This window comes from Brachycentrus maculatus, unplaced genomic scaffold, assembly GCF_059751285.1.
Source record: "Brachycentrus maculatus isolate JH-2025_06_01 unplaced genomic scaffold, ASM5975128v1 h1tg000004l, whole genome shotgun sequence".
NCBI classification, from domain to species: Eukaryota; Metazoa; Arthropoda; class Insecta; order Trichoptera; family Brachycentridae; genus Brachycentrus; species Brachycentrus maculatus.
The window spans coordinates 3882809-3899143 of record NW_028280759.1 but is presented as its reverse complement, the minus strand read 5'-3'; the positions used below and the strand labels follow the sequence as shown (position 1 = coordinate 3899143).

Sequence of the window (16335 nt, the reverse complement as noted above, 5' to 3'; positions counted from 1 at the left end):
AGTGTTATATTACCATACCACAAAGTTAACAATGCTTTTAATAAACAAAATAAACTTCTATAATTCTCAAACGTGTACACATCCAATCATGGGAAAATGCTAGGTTGTTACGAGCTAAGATCTAAAGCGACAGCATTTTTGTTTGGACGTGGACGATATGGACAATTTATAGTGAGGAATATATGAGATTTTATTAATGGATTCATCCACAAACAGTGTGATTAATGATGTTGTTCTCCGTGGAGGGAAGAAATCAACTCGAGCGTCGATACAGTGCCAGCGCCTACCATTCATTCGCAGCCAACAGGCAGCGGTCGGGGTATGAAGTATGAAGTATGAAGCTGGCCGAGGCGGAGTTTGAAACCAGTTGGTTGTTATAATCCAGTCGCTAGGTGGCGGGCGCGAGGCGCACACGTATGTACGTATTCCGAGTAAACCGAAACAAGCTCTAGTGTAAACACTGCACTTGTCCGAGAGAACACCTCGTGGAATGTTGCCATCGGCCTAGCTGGCCGTTAGTGTCCGTACGCGAGTCTCGTCAGCCGGCGCTGATAACCGGCAATGAATTTATGCAAAACTAGTGCAATTTGTTGACATTCGTCCTAACGTTTATGTGATAAAACTTACAAATGTCTGATAAAGAAACGTTGTGGTGATCGAAAAGTGTTTTGAAACAGTGCCCTAGAAAGCAGCGCGAATGCGAAAAAGTTTAAAATACGAACTCTTCTAGTTTTTTTTTTTTTTTTAAAGTCCTGGAGTGGATATTTGTCCTGTCTCCAGCATCTGACTCCCTCTCGCTAATGACGTTTCTCTAGTTTTATTTTGGTGTTATTGTTTTTTTCTGTCTCCCTGTCACACATACAGTGAGAGCACGAGCCAAAAAAACCGAGTGCTTCTTATTCTCCAGTGACGCCCGGTTTTTAAAAACCTGAAAGTGGAAATTACGGTGTTTTCAATATACATGATAAATTGTTAATCCTTACTGAACTTTTGTGCAGTGTGTATTCCGTGAAACCTAATGCTTTCGACCGGTAAATACCGCATTTCATAACGTTGGATGTACCAGGATTATTTACCAATTAGATCCTCAACAGCATTCCGAAAACAAAGGTAACAATACACATTTTTATATAACAACATATTTCCTTACTTGTTTCAGATTTAAACTATTTTTATTTTGTACCCGATAAATATCTTTCTTCTTCTTCTTCAAACTCTCATCCACACCCGATGGTGCATAGGGTACTGCATCATATTAACGCAGCGTTATCTTGATCGTAAACACATGAAGGAAAAGTTATCAGCCGTCCGCTTCAGGTACCAGTCCAGGGTAATACTGAATAAATATAAGAGTGAAAAAATCACTTATATTTATTTGACCTACTCCCTGGGAATCGAACCCGGGGCCAACAGTACGGTAGCCGAACGTGCTGACCATTACACTACGAAGGCGGACTATCTATCTACCTCTGTAATATTGTACGCATGTACACATATCAAGGAAATATCGAAAAATATTAATTAAAAATTGTTTTGTTTTTGCGCAATTCCTACTAACTTCTAATTACCTTAATTACGATGTTTTGTTCGAAAAGGGCCGATTTGTATTCAAAATATATATTAATACATGGCGGCCACATATGAATCTTTTTTACACTGTAAGTAGTCCTGGATTTACACTTGAAGCGTAAGTCTTGTGTACTTCGTTTTTTGAGATTATTAACTTTATAAAAGATAATGCTGCATTATTTTGATGTCAAAAAAAAACATCATTTGATGGGGATAAGAGAAATATATACCATTATATGTATACGATACATTCAAATGATGTCGTCATCTTATGTATCGTCTTCCATCAAACAAGTGCTCTCATTTCATACCTGTACCTTAATTGCGTTTTGTAAATTACAAAGATTAACGATAACAGCCGCGAAGCGAAATGCGAGCTCACTGAAGTAATATCTCACGCACACAAAATATTCTTGCAATTACCTACCAGAACAGTAATAAATAAATTAAACCATTAACCCATTAAACGGTTGCAAAGATCCATTGTTAGAGACGTTAAAAAATACTTACATTTTCAGACACCTAGATTATCACGTGCTGCAATCTTTGTAGCACCGAAGTGTAACAGGTCATCATGGTGTATACTTGTATTATACACCATAACATTGCCAATATAACCCTTCATTCACAAACAGTATTTAGAAAGCAACGTGAACTTTCCTGTTCTTCCAGTACAATACAGCGAGTAATGTTTAAATGATCGTAAATACTGTTTTTATTGATATTAAAACATGACTATGTGTAAAATTTTCTCGGTGTCATTTCGTGAAATTCAGTTACGCTGTAAACTCCTTATTACCTTTTTAATGCAGGCAATAAAATACGGAACGGCTCCGCGTTTCTTTTTCGTCCATTCGCGGCTTAATGGTTTACAAACAAGCCAATAATATTTTTGATATTTTCTTTTATTATAAATGTTTGGTTCGGGTTGTGTTCAGCGACCTCCGCCCACTCGGCTGGTACGCACTCGTAGGATGCAGTAATGAGATGCACGTCACCTTATACATAACCCACTGGTCTCAATACACCTCGAAGGTGAAGACTGTTGCACTGATAGTGACCTTGCAGACTGCAGAGGAATATCTCAATCACTGCAATGTACTGGAAATTCTGTACAGGTAACAATATACGATATCACATTATCTAAAACCGCTTTCACAGTCACTAAGGAAGAATGCATGCATATGTACGAGTGGATTTGAAATTGGTTACGAGAACTGGAACACCTTTATCGACGTATATTTTCCCAGTGAAGTGCTTGTACTACTACCACCATCACGCCGTTTCTCCGCAGGGGTAGGCAGAGAGGATAGAACGCCACACTTTTCTGTCCTGACATACACTCCTCGCCTCCTTCACTCACATACATCTAGTCATACATGCCCTCCGATTACGCAGACTTTTGACGCCGCCAGATTTTAGGTTCTGATTGATCTGATCGTGCCAAGTCTTTTTCGGTCGTCCTCGTTCTGTTTTCCCTCTCACATTTGCCACATATATTTTCTTAGTCATTCTCTCGTTATCCATTCGCTCCACATGTCCATACCACCGTAAAGAACTCTTCCTAATCTTTTCAATTATTCCTCGTTCAGCCTTACATTCCTTTCTTACATCTTCGTTTTTAATTTTGTCATACAATGATTTTCCACACATTCGTCTTGTGTGAAGTGCTTGTAAATATGGTATATATAAATTTAAGATAGGATCTTCGCTTAAATTTCGTTACGCGACGCTAGAGATCTAAAAATACAATATTTGTTCTTGACATCCTACGTCATTTAGTGGAACAAGCGTCACTTAATACTTTTCAACGCATTTCCCACAGGAACAAATAGGAAACCTGTGTAAAGTGTCAAGCCCTGACGTCCTCCAAGAAGGCGGTGTCACCTTGACCATACATTTGCTAATTTACCAACGTCCGAAAAGATAGAAATACTTGCAATATCTGCATAATATTAACCAAGGTGCTCATATTATAAGACTTCCTGAAAATATGACACACTTAATTTTAATGACCTATTAAAAATGATCAATAAACGAATTTCAGCTCTTTATTTTTGTGTAAAACAAAAACACTAAGATTTAAAATTAACATTCCATACAATTTCACCGTGTAAACCAAAATAAATTGTTTAGTTACTTATCTTCAAAGTACTATTATTATTAAGATTAATAATTTTTAATATTAAATATTTTAATGCATATCGCTCACTCCTTTCAAGAACGTCATAAATCAAAAATCGTCAATTTTCAGTTGTGCATGTTTTCGGAATGCCCAGAAAATGTACTATATCCCAGAAAAAGTGACATATTTCAAAATTAATATTTACCCGCTACAGGGCAGAAAATGTTGTTTTTGCATTTTGAAGAAAAGGTATTGTTTAATTATTTTTTTTAAATATATAAAATATTTTTCAAATGGACAAAAAACCTTCATGTTTTACCTAAAAAGATGTGTTGCACAATAAAAAGTTCTTTAAGTGGCTTGATATTTATTTTTAATACATTATGTTATATTTTTAATAAACTTTAAAAACGTTCTCCTGAAAAATCAAGTTTTTTTATTTATGACGTTCTTGAAAGGAGTGAGCGATATATTCTCCATCATATTTGTCTGCAATGTAGATTTTAAGTCGAGCACTAAAATAAAATAATATGAAGTCATTAGTTCAATATTAGTACAATGGCCGAGAATATTATTTACTTATATAAATGTAGACTTGTACTTTCTGTAATCCTCAATAATAATACACCTGTATTCATATAAAAATATAACAAATATTGACTTTCAAGCTCTGGAACGTTGTCATCGTTGTGATATGATAAGAATGTTAGCGCATTTTCCTTCCAACAGTCGATTTCTACGAATAATCAAGAATCACAATCGCAGAAAGAAAATTAGTATGAAAATTATGTTAGTAATAAAAGTGTACAGTGACTGCTAATACGGTGAAATTCATGAAAATTCATCTTCATTGAACACATTCATCTAACTTTCGATGACACATAATTTAAAATAAATATAACGATTTATTTAAAAACGTGCTTTTTACCACTTGAGAAAATATTTTAATAATGAATGCAATCTTTTTTTCATTAAATACATATAAAAACAAAGCAACAGTTAATTATTTTCACATTAAATTAATTAACCATAGAATTCTTTAACACCTAGTTTCATGCATTAAAATTATTAAATATTTATGAATTAAGTTTAATAATCCGATTAAATTCATAACTTTGAATGAAAAAAATGTAACGGTTTCTCACAAGATCGAATCATTAAATGTCTCTACATACATATCTCCATAAAACTAAAGTACTTCCGTCACTATTAGCTGTGTGAGCGTTAACTGACGCATTTTTCATACAGTCAAATGATAAGATTTCGGTAAAATGTGACGGCCTAGCAATTTTCATTTTTGTGCTAGCCTCACACCAAGTAAATAGTATTGTATGAAACTATTAAATAAACAAAACCTTATCACCAGGCTTAGTCGCCGCACGTAGTAATCTAATTATGAAAAAAGGCAGATTTATCTAGTTAACTGCGGCACAATGCTTCAATTGTGATAAAACCATTTTGAAGCAATATACTTTATTCTGATATTGTAAACAATTATTACGTTTAAAAAATATCCATGATGGGTTTAAGACACGTTTTTTTATGATGAATAATATCTTGGTTTGTAGGAATATCTTGATAGAATCGTCATATACGAAAAGAATAAAGGTAATTGTAGTTTATCTATATCATCTTTTATTATCATTTCACGTATATCGGCAATCGATATCGCTTTGATGCACATCGTACTTATAGCTAAAATAACAAAAAAGAATGGCTGAAAATCTAATTTTAATCCATTTTTTTCTTACTTCCTAATATGCACTCTATGGTAAATTGGTCTACATTAATCGAAGTGACTTTATATTAATCGTAATTTATTATCTATTTCAGAGAAAACTGAAGTAGATTTCTTATATTTTTTAAACTTAATCTAAGGCTATAAAAGGAACTCTTATAACTCAAACATATTGCCATATTTACAGCGATGGCGATTAAAGAAACCCCTCATATCGAACTCTCGCTATTTAAAACCAAACCAATTTTCCTTGTCATCAAACAGCTCATTGACACTGAAATATTCATATAAATTTTCTTCTACGTTTGTAATAAATGAATAATATTTTAATATTGCATATTCACGTATGGGAAAATTCACCATTTTATCTCATTGTTCTTAACGATATGAGTAAATAGACACTTTTATACTCACATGTTATTATAATTGGAGATAAAAACATACCACTATTGTCTTTTAATTAATATACATCCATTCATTGTTATCATAATAATGAGCGATATCGGTTTTTCCATAAGGTTTGGGAGCAACCACGCTGATTGAAAATAGTGCGCGAATATCACCGATTATGTACTTCCGTTTCCTTATTTCTCACCCTAGCCTTGGTATGAAACGGGCGTCGTAGAAAACAGCTTTACAACACCTAGATTTTTTCCCAATAAACTAAGAAATATTCAGTATGACGTTGCTTCCACTTTTCTTATTTTTAAGTGTAATAAATGAGTTTTTAGTCAAGAATTTCAGTATCAAAATTTAAATATTTTAGAAATAATTTTTCATGGAAACTGGCGTACAAATGGTTAATTTTAATTACTTAGACATTAATACATAACATAGATTTTTTGCCTCCCACCACTCTGATGATGTCGGTAACGACGTAATCCGGTCACTGGTCAAATAAAACATATGTGAAAAAAACTATATACATCAAACCCCCCTATAACGCTAAGATAGGTACCGCCTTATCTGAGGGGAAGTTACAGGCGGGTTAATGTTTTAAAATTGTATTTTAATTTTAAACGGATCATTTCAGTTATTTTCGCTAGTTGAAATGTAAAAATACAATTCAAAACATTAACCCCTTATAACATTTACTAAGATAAAAGGGTACCTCAATCTCAACGTTGTAGAGGGAGGTTTACTGTACTTAGTTTTTATTTTTTTACTGTATATAAAATGCAGCTCTCCCAATAAATGTCAGTACAAAATTTTTATTTATTATTTCTTTTAGGCGTGAAGTACTTTATCAATTCCGTCAACATTTCACATGGAGGAAATTTAGTATTATACATAAGTATGTAGTTTTACTAATTCCCAAGATTCTGAAAGATCATGACACAGGAAAGAAACGATGTAAAAGAAAGCTGATTTGGCGAGAATTTCCACGCCGCATCAGATCAAATGACAGGTATTGCATGTTCTCGTTATGGAATAAGTGAAATGCAGCGCTGCGATGGTATCGGGCTGCGCTCGCCGCGTGCTCCGATCTATGTGGACCAGCACTTACTTCACACTGTCGTTGCGTCGTCTGCCCTATTTGTGAACTGGCTTTTAGAAATTTGTCTGTCGCAATGTCATAAGCTGGCTTATCAATTATGTATCTCTTCCGTTATAGAGGAACATACTCGACCTCAGGTGGAGAAATAAAACTTGTTAAATCCGCTCAAAATAACGAAGAAAAAAGTTCCATTACTTAAAATTCCCTTTTTTATCAAATAGGGGGAAGGGGTGTCCGTTAAAACTAAAAATCCGTTATAAAAAATGGGCTTAAAATTAATAAAAAAACCTTTTTTTGAAAATATGAACACTCTATTTAGATATAAATAAACAATACAAAACACAAATAAAATAATATTTATTACCTTCGGACACTCGTCGTGAAGTGATGTTGCTGTTTGATAACGACGCGCTTGCTTTCGGTAATCCTACTATAAAAAAGTAATCAAGTTTTGCTTACACTTTTGAAGTTTTGCGTCATAATTTGTGATTAAAATTTAACGTTACTTGAATTTAAGCATGTATTGTACAACAGGACGTTGTTAATTTTTTTTAACATTTGACCAGTTTTTAGTCCGCTTTATCCGAAGTTCATTAAATCGAGGTTTTACTGTACTCCTACTTCGTTATATTAGCACCTATAATTTCGTTACCATACGGAAAATCTTAAAACCTAATTATATTTTTTCTTCCGTTAGATTTATTGTGTATTTGAAATATATAATTAATGTTTTATTGGAAAAAAATGTACGTTAGACAAAACACATCCTATAACGAGTTAATTTTTAAATGCTACCCCTTTTCAAATGAATCACTGATGCGTCATTTATGTATGTATAATAAACAATTATATCATAATATGGTTAAAAAACAATGAAAAATAAAACATCACAATCTTTAAAATAACATTTCCTTAATGTTTAGAATTTTTAAGCACTTTTATTTTAATAACACATCATGTTATTAAAATAATTCTACTAAGCATCCGGATTCCATATTTAGTTTGCACATATATCGTACACCAAAGAAATTAAAATTTCTGATAATTATTATATTATTTATTTATCGAATCCGATTCTAAATTGCGAATCCGACTCTGTTTCCAACTGTCAAATTTATAGCTTCCTAACATATTGATTTGTTAGTTTAACCGAACCATTTGCCGATAACGGAATAGTCAAATGGTTTTTCTGTTTGTCTACGAATTCTCTACTAGATTGTGGGTAATCGGATTATCAATTTATCGGAAAGAATGTACACTATCTAATCCATGTTTGGAATTCTTTTTTTGGTTACTTTACGCACGACCATTCTTTATTTTATCTTCCAGTTAATTTTTTATTGTATATGTTTTACCTGGAGCAAATATAGCAAAAAAAACGTGGGTAAACAAGATATCACTCGTGATGAAGTAACATCTTGCAAGCCATGTAAAAAAACATACATAGAGGAGGCAGAAAAAAACAGCAATATACATTTTTGTGTTATATTTAGTATAATATATATTTTTCAAATCAATAATCCCATCAAATGCAGCATAAAATCTTGATATTATGCAAAAAAAATTGCATTCTCTGTAAAAAAAGATATTGTGTCTTAAAATATCTATTATCATGAGAGATGTACATAGGTATTTAAATACTTAAATTCAAACGTTTAATTACCGATTAATAAAACGAAAAACAGATCTTATCGGTTTTCTGGTAACCGGTATACCGCTAAATAAAACTTTTTTCCATTACAGAATTACCGGTAAATATGTTTTTACTTACTGGTATCATGTTTTTAGATTTTCGTATAATTTATTTGATATAATCTTATTTTTAACTACAGCGTGATGTGACGATATATTCAGAAAGCAAAATCAATAACGAGTCAAACTCAGCATAAATTTGGACTGTATTATTCACAACGAATAAGAGATACATGATTTTTCTTTGATTTTACACCATATACTACGTTCAATTACTTATATAAGATTTGTACCGACATTTCTTGGTGAAACTGGATTTTATAGAATAAAATAACAACGATGTAATTTTTTCCACATGAATTTTATTTGACCAGCAACCGGGTTTCGTCGTAACCGACATCATCAGACTGGTGAATAAAACTCAACATTAATAAAAGACCAGCCTGATGATGTCGGTTACGAAAAAAACCCGGTTGCTAGTCAAATAAAATACATATGGAAAAAATTCCGTAGTTGTTATTTTATACTACGTTCAATTATGTTTACATATTTGTATTATCAGTAATAAGTATGTTCTAATAATATAAGAATTCACTTTTTGTGAAAACATGTTGTGTTGAAAATTATTATTAAAAAGTAAAATATTTTAAAACTCACTCATATTTATTCTTGCATTGTACAATATGTTATTTTTAATTTTATTTTTCAAGTCAAGCCAAATATAAAGTTGCTATTCTTGACGATCAATTTTAATGTAATATTAATATTTTATCACCTGAAGCGATATTATGTATATAATGTACATATGGTATATATAATATATAATGATGAATTTTGTGAGCTACGTGCCTTTTTACATGGAGATTTACATATTATGAATTCATGTTATGATATTTTTTAAGTATTCAATATCATCTTTTTTTAACTAAGCGAAACCGTGTATTTTTTACTAACCAAATTCTAGGGATTGGTTCATTCGGTGGAATATAGCGGATGTTAATTTCACGAAATTTATTAGCGATTGCTTTTATCAATAACCATTTTTGGATATGTAATGTATTGAGGAAAAAACATTCATTCGCTAATAAATTACTAATTACCAACAACTTTCATGTACTAGTATAAGTATATATTATTTTCAGTTTTTGAACGGTTCTTTTTTTATGATACTTAATTTTTATTTAATTTTTAATAAACAACCGTTAAATTTAATTTCAATTTAGTTATGTTCTCATACTTCATAGTCAAAACATATCTCATGTTGAATTACGTTTTTTATTATTTTTAATTAGATCACTTTCTGCTATAGTAACATCGACAATATTAATGACTTTGACCTCTAGAGACAATATCCATTATCAGAATGCGATGCACAAAGTTTGTATACAGAATTCCACCCGGTATCCATGCATGTTGTTTGTGATTACAAACCTGCATACCTCACATAACAATGTCAAAAATAGCAATACACGAGTATGTATACGCAAAAATAAAAACCATATTACATAGAGGTATCCACCAATATATTATAGATACCCGTTTTTTACAGCCCAAATGGAGCCATTGACCACACCGAGAGGTTCAAACGCAGAAATTATAATATATTGCTTACTAAGTTTTTTTTATAATATTTCTTCACGGAATAATTTTGTAACATTAAATTTCCTGCAGTGTTGCTCAACACAATTTAGCAACACCGGCTTTAAATTTTAACCCAATCGCTGCTAAGAATTATATTTTATTTAAATAATATTTAAGGCGCAGTCGGCAAAATCACTTTTTGTCTATATATTTTTTTACATGCAATATTTAGCGTATCAGAAACATAAACAAAGAATCAAAATTCGACCCTTCATTCTAAGAAGATTGCACTCGAAGAAAGTTATAAAATTACTTAAATAAAAATGTGTACAGTTCTCTGAATACTTTTGTTTTTTTTTCGTGTACTTATACACCTCATTCTTTTAAATATTGCATGACATCAATACAAAATCAGCCATAAAACCGAATGCCTAGATTTTTCACAGATTTTTGAAAGTCCTTGCTGGACACATTTTTTTCTTTTGAAACTAAGTTATTTATTTACACACGTGTTACATTCACCATTCTACTCATGGTTGACAACCACACTGCTCAAAGTTTTGGAACTTTCTTGTATTTGGAATTTTTTGGAACTAGATACATCGTTAAACTCCTGACACAGTACTGAGATCGTAATATCTATATGAGATCGCAACAGCTATCTTTGTTGGATTGAGAATGTTTTTTTTTATTTTGCAGAGATCCTTTTATTTAGACGTTTGCAAGATCCCAACCCAGTATTATTTTTACACACTGAGAAACGCCTGAAAACATGATTTTCTTGTATTTGGAATTTTTCGGAACTAGATACATCGTTAAACTCCTGACACAGTACTGAGATCGTAATATCTATATGAGATCGCAACAGCTATCTTTGTTGGATTGAGAATGTTTTTTTTATTTTGCAGAGATCCTTTTATTTAGACGTTTGCAAGATCCCAACCCAGTATTATTTTTACACACTGAGAAATGCCTGAAAACATGATTTCAAATTTTTTTGCAACATTTTTTTCAATATTCCTAAAATTTTAAAAATGTAGGCCCCCTAAGCCAGATGTGATTTACTTCAATGATTTTTTCATAAATATGTACTTAAAACTACTAAGACTATATAGGTTAATGTACATATGAATATTTTTCATCCCTTAAAAGCACGAACTCGAGACGATTTCGGATTATACCATAAAATAAAATAAAAATTCGTTGGTTTCAGTAGTAAAAGGTTACTATTATATTTAATATAATATAACACTGCGCGTGTAATAAATGCAGCCCAAAACAAGTAGGTATCATGTCCCAACAACTGTACTGTACTGTACTATATTGATGTCAGGTGTAACAAGACGCAGTTTCTCATTATTTAGAGCTCAACTTCGTGATTAAATTTATTATATTTTTCTTCAACAAGGCCGATAACCCGCGGGGGGTATTAATCATTAATTTTGAACGAAAACTTTATTACAGTTCTTCATTGATATCGGAAATTACTGTACCACCCGACTCCTATTCTAACATAATGCGATATTCAATTATATAATATTTTTTACTGCATTGTAATGTATCATTTAACTTTTATGTTTTTTACAATAATCCCATATTTTTAATAGCGCAATGATTTATAATGGTTTTTATTATCATTTTATTACATTATCACATTTATTATAATATACAATTCATTTGACTTTTTTTAAACCGCACAATTATAATACAGTATATAATATATTCACCTAAAATACCTATTTTGCCTAAAATCTGGTCGTGTTAAAAGCCTAGCTAAACAGAAGGCATGAATAACTAGGTGTATAGATGTAAAAGAAGATAGGAATGCATGTCAGGACAGATGAGTGTGACGTTCCATGCTCTGTGCCTACCCCTACAGGGAACCAGAGTGATGGTAGCAGTAGTAAGAGTATAATGAACAAATAATATGACATCACTGTAAAAAAATACAAACGTAAAAAATATATTTATATGTATATCACAAATAAATTATTTTGCTAATCAATTATTAGACTAAAATATATTGTATGAGTGTGTGTTTGTGCTTATGTATGAAAGCATACGGTGTTATGCACAGGGAAGTCTTTAAAAAATGAATTAAGTTACATTTTTTATAGTATAACATATGTAATCTAAGTGCATAATTGCATCGTTATCTACGCTATGATTATGTTTTTATAAGTACTGGCACTTTTTACTTTCATTTAAATTGCCCACACTTTTGTACGTATTACGTTGTGTTAACATTTACATACGTGGATATTATACATACGAGTAGACCATGGTAACGGTCATCGGATGCAGATCCTTCATGGTATTACACGCGAAAGCAGAATAGTAATTATTTTCTATGTATTTACGTTATAATGTGCACTCGACGAATGACCATGTTTTACCAAGTGCCGTACGCACAATGATAATTCAAGATCGCACACTTTTACTTTTCTCTATCTCCCGGCCATCGCGTCTCTTTTTACTTTCTACAAATAAACAATCGTTCCCCTATGTTCCGAATCTTATGACTCGACGGTTTATTAATGGGAGAAAATCTTACTTTAAATGCGAGCATTCACTGCACATACTTTTAATTAGAGTTAAGTAATGTTTTCAGTACCTATTAATTTGTTTTGAATAAAATTTCCCTCACAATACATTACGCTCACCGTTACGTAAAGCGAAAACTTTTATTGCATTAAGTAACCTCGAATCATCGGACAACGCAGATAAATTAACACTACAACGCTTCTTCAATTTAATGGCATGATGTCTGCATACAATAAATACACGTTTTCACGAAGCATTATTTATTTACTTTTTATTAATCTTCTTGTACAGAATATTCTATACACATTGGCAAACTTATTGTTATGAACCAATATCTTCCAACCAACCACAAACAGATTAGTGTTACTGGTCAATGTTTGAACCTTATACAGCCGTTTGAAAGGACAGACAATCCTAGTACATAAGTATTTCCAAACAAAAAAAATGCAATTAATCACAGTGTAAATGAACGCATAATTACAATATTACATATAATGAAACCGTAAATTGATAAAAACAAGGAAGGCAAAGAAACAAGGGTCGGGATCACTGTATCACAATAGATTTTGAAATAATGGTATTTACCAAGTGAAATTTAAATGAAAAATGAATAGATATTACCACAAAATAACTGCCGCATCAATTAAAGGAATTGTTTTCCCTATAACCACAGCATGCTCATACTTACCGATTCGCTAGCATATGCGCAATCGATCTATAAAATTCTTTTGTCTCCAGTTTTATTTAAATTTTGTTATACAAGTTTTATTACCTAAGAACTAAAAATGAGAACCTGTGTACTTGAATTTCCATACATAGGTATTCGTAAATCATAGTTACTTCCTAGAAATAATTTATCGTTATTCCTGGTATTAATTTCTGAATGTATTTCAGTAGGAATAGGAAAATAATGCACCACAAAAATGTGTTTTTACACGCATCATTTCAAGTTTATTTTTACATAGCACAGTCTGTTATCTTATCAGTTTATTTTACTTTTAACTTTTTAAGAATACTTTCATTGGAATTTTATAACTTATACATACATACATAGATAACTAAATACTTTAATTCACACATAGGAGTACATATCGCTCACTCCTTTCAAGAACGTCATAAATCAAAAATCGACAATTTTCAGTTGTGCATGTTTTCGAAATGCCCAGAAAATGTACTACATCCCAGCAAAAGAGGCATATTTTTAACTCAATATTTACCCGCTACAGGGCAGAAAATGTTGTTTTTGCATTTTGAAGAAAAGGTATTGTTTAATTATTATTTTAAATATACTAAATATCTTTCAAATGGAGAAAAAACCTTCAGGTTTTATCTTAAAAGATGTGTTGTAAAGTAAAAAGTTCAATAAGTGGCTTGATATTTATTTTTAATTTTGTGTTATATTTTTAAACTTTAAAAACGTCTCCTGAAAAATCATGTTTTTTTTATTTATGACGTTCTTGAAAGGAGTGAGCGATATGTAGTGTGTTTTAACAATATGTAATATTTTTATGCATTTAAAAAATAAAACTATGACGTCAATTCTATCTTTATAGATAACATCTGACACAGCTTTTAATTCAACGAACTCCGCTATTATGTGTTATCCACTATCACATGAATTGATTCAGTAATCAACTGTCAATTAACCAAATAATATATCTACCATATACTACGGATTGTGCATAAACGTGCATAATTTGTTGAATTCTAACAATATCTACAACATTTTGAGTGTGTCCAAATACTTGTTCACAAAATCTGGATTATCTCCAATTACAGGAGTTATTTTCATATTATTTTTTGATATCTCATCAAAGATGAAGAAGAATATGGAAGTCTGGGCATTTACGGGGCTTACGACCGTCATAGGCTGGTTTGAGTGATCACTTTACACACGTGTAACATTCACCAATTCTACCCATTATGGACAACCACACCACTCAAATTCTTGGAAGTTCTATATATATGAACCAATTTAGAAACCTTGTTCATGAATCACTAGAACTTCACTAGAGACATCTATTGGTGAGATGTAAAGAAGCTTTTTATTAAGCAGAAACTCTTATATTAGTATGTGAGATCCGAATCCTGGATTATAATCACACACATGAGAAACGCCAGAAAATACCATTTTCATTTTTATTATTAAATATTCAATAAATGCCCAGACTTCCATATTCTTCTTCATCTTTGATGAGATATCAAAAAATAATCTAACAATATCAGTAAGTAATAATGACCTATTAATAAAAAAAAATCTATCATGCAATCTGATCCAATAATGGTGCATAGAAAGGAAATTGCATATGTTAACTCTGATCATGATTGTTGGTATACAATATTTTGAGTGTGTATACTAGTTGACAAATCTGGATTAGCTCCAATTATAGGAGAAATGAAAATGATTTCTGGCGTTTCTCACGTATGTGATTATAATCCAGGATTCGGAAACTAATAAAGAGTTTCTGCTCAATAAAAAGCTTCTTTTCATCTCACCAATAGATGTCTCTAGTGAAGTTCTTGTGATTAAAAGACGTTTCGAAATTGGTTCATATATAAAGAACTTCTAATTAAAAATTATATAGCACGCTCGGCTACCATTCTGGAGGTCCCGGGTTCGATTCCCAGGGGGCTCAAATAAATATAAGTGGATTTATATTATCCACTGACACTTCGTGATGGAATTGCATTTTTAATTTATTATTGGATTAAAACCAATATTTTTAGCTTTTCCACTTTTTTATTTGACCAGCGACCGGGTTTCGTCGTTACCGACATCACCAGTCTGATGATGTCGGTAACGACGAAACCCGGTCGCTGGTCAAATAAAAAAGTGGAAAAGCTAAAAATATTGGTTTTAATCTAATAATAAATTAAATATAAGTGATTTTTTCGGGTGCGGTTTTTTTTGGGTGCGGATAAGGGTTTGAATATATTCATATATATATATTTATATATATATATATATATATATATATATATATATATATATATATATATATATATATATATATATATATATATATATATATATATATATATATATATATATATATATATATATATATATATATATATATATATATATATATATATATATATATATATATATATATATATATATATATATATACATACAGATAACGTTTGCACCTTTTGTCTAGGTTCTATATTTTAAAATTATGTCATACCCCGTGCCTACATTATAGCAACCCGCATGCAAACTTGTCCGTGTTCTAAACCAGAAAGTATTCGTCCAATGCAACTTTCGGTTTTCAATTTGTTTCAAGGCTGACAATAAGAAGTGTCCAGTCGAGTTTTGAATGCAAGTAAATGCTGAAAGACGTTTCTTCTTCTTCTTCATTTAAGATTTGTAATTTATTCCAACTCGAATGAGTTTCTTATCCAATTTACGGTGAATTATGTATGATGTTACGTGCCGCCATTTCAAGCTCTAGGCAATAAATATAAAGTACCTTTTGTGTAGTATTATTTGTACGCAATTCAAACTGAAATAATAATACACTCGTACTCGTATTGTATACTGATGTAAACATATTTCGAATATCGTGAATTGTAAGAGTAAGA

At 31.4% G+C, this 16335-nt stretch overlaps 1 protein-coding gene across 1 annotated transcript in view; it reads left to right on the top strand.

Annotated features, from left to right (window-relative positions):
* The first annotated feature begins 383 nt into the window (after positions 1–383).
* Positions 384–16335, top strand: part of conu (Rho GTPase-activating protein conundrum) — a 59149-nt gene continuing 43197 nt past the window's right edge. The window contains exon 1 of the mRNA XM_088277644.1: positions 384–1110. The gene's annotated coding sequence lies outside the window, so the exon portion shown is untranslated. The remainder of the gene's footprint in view (positions 1111–16335) is intronic.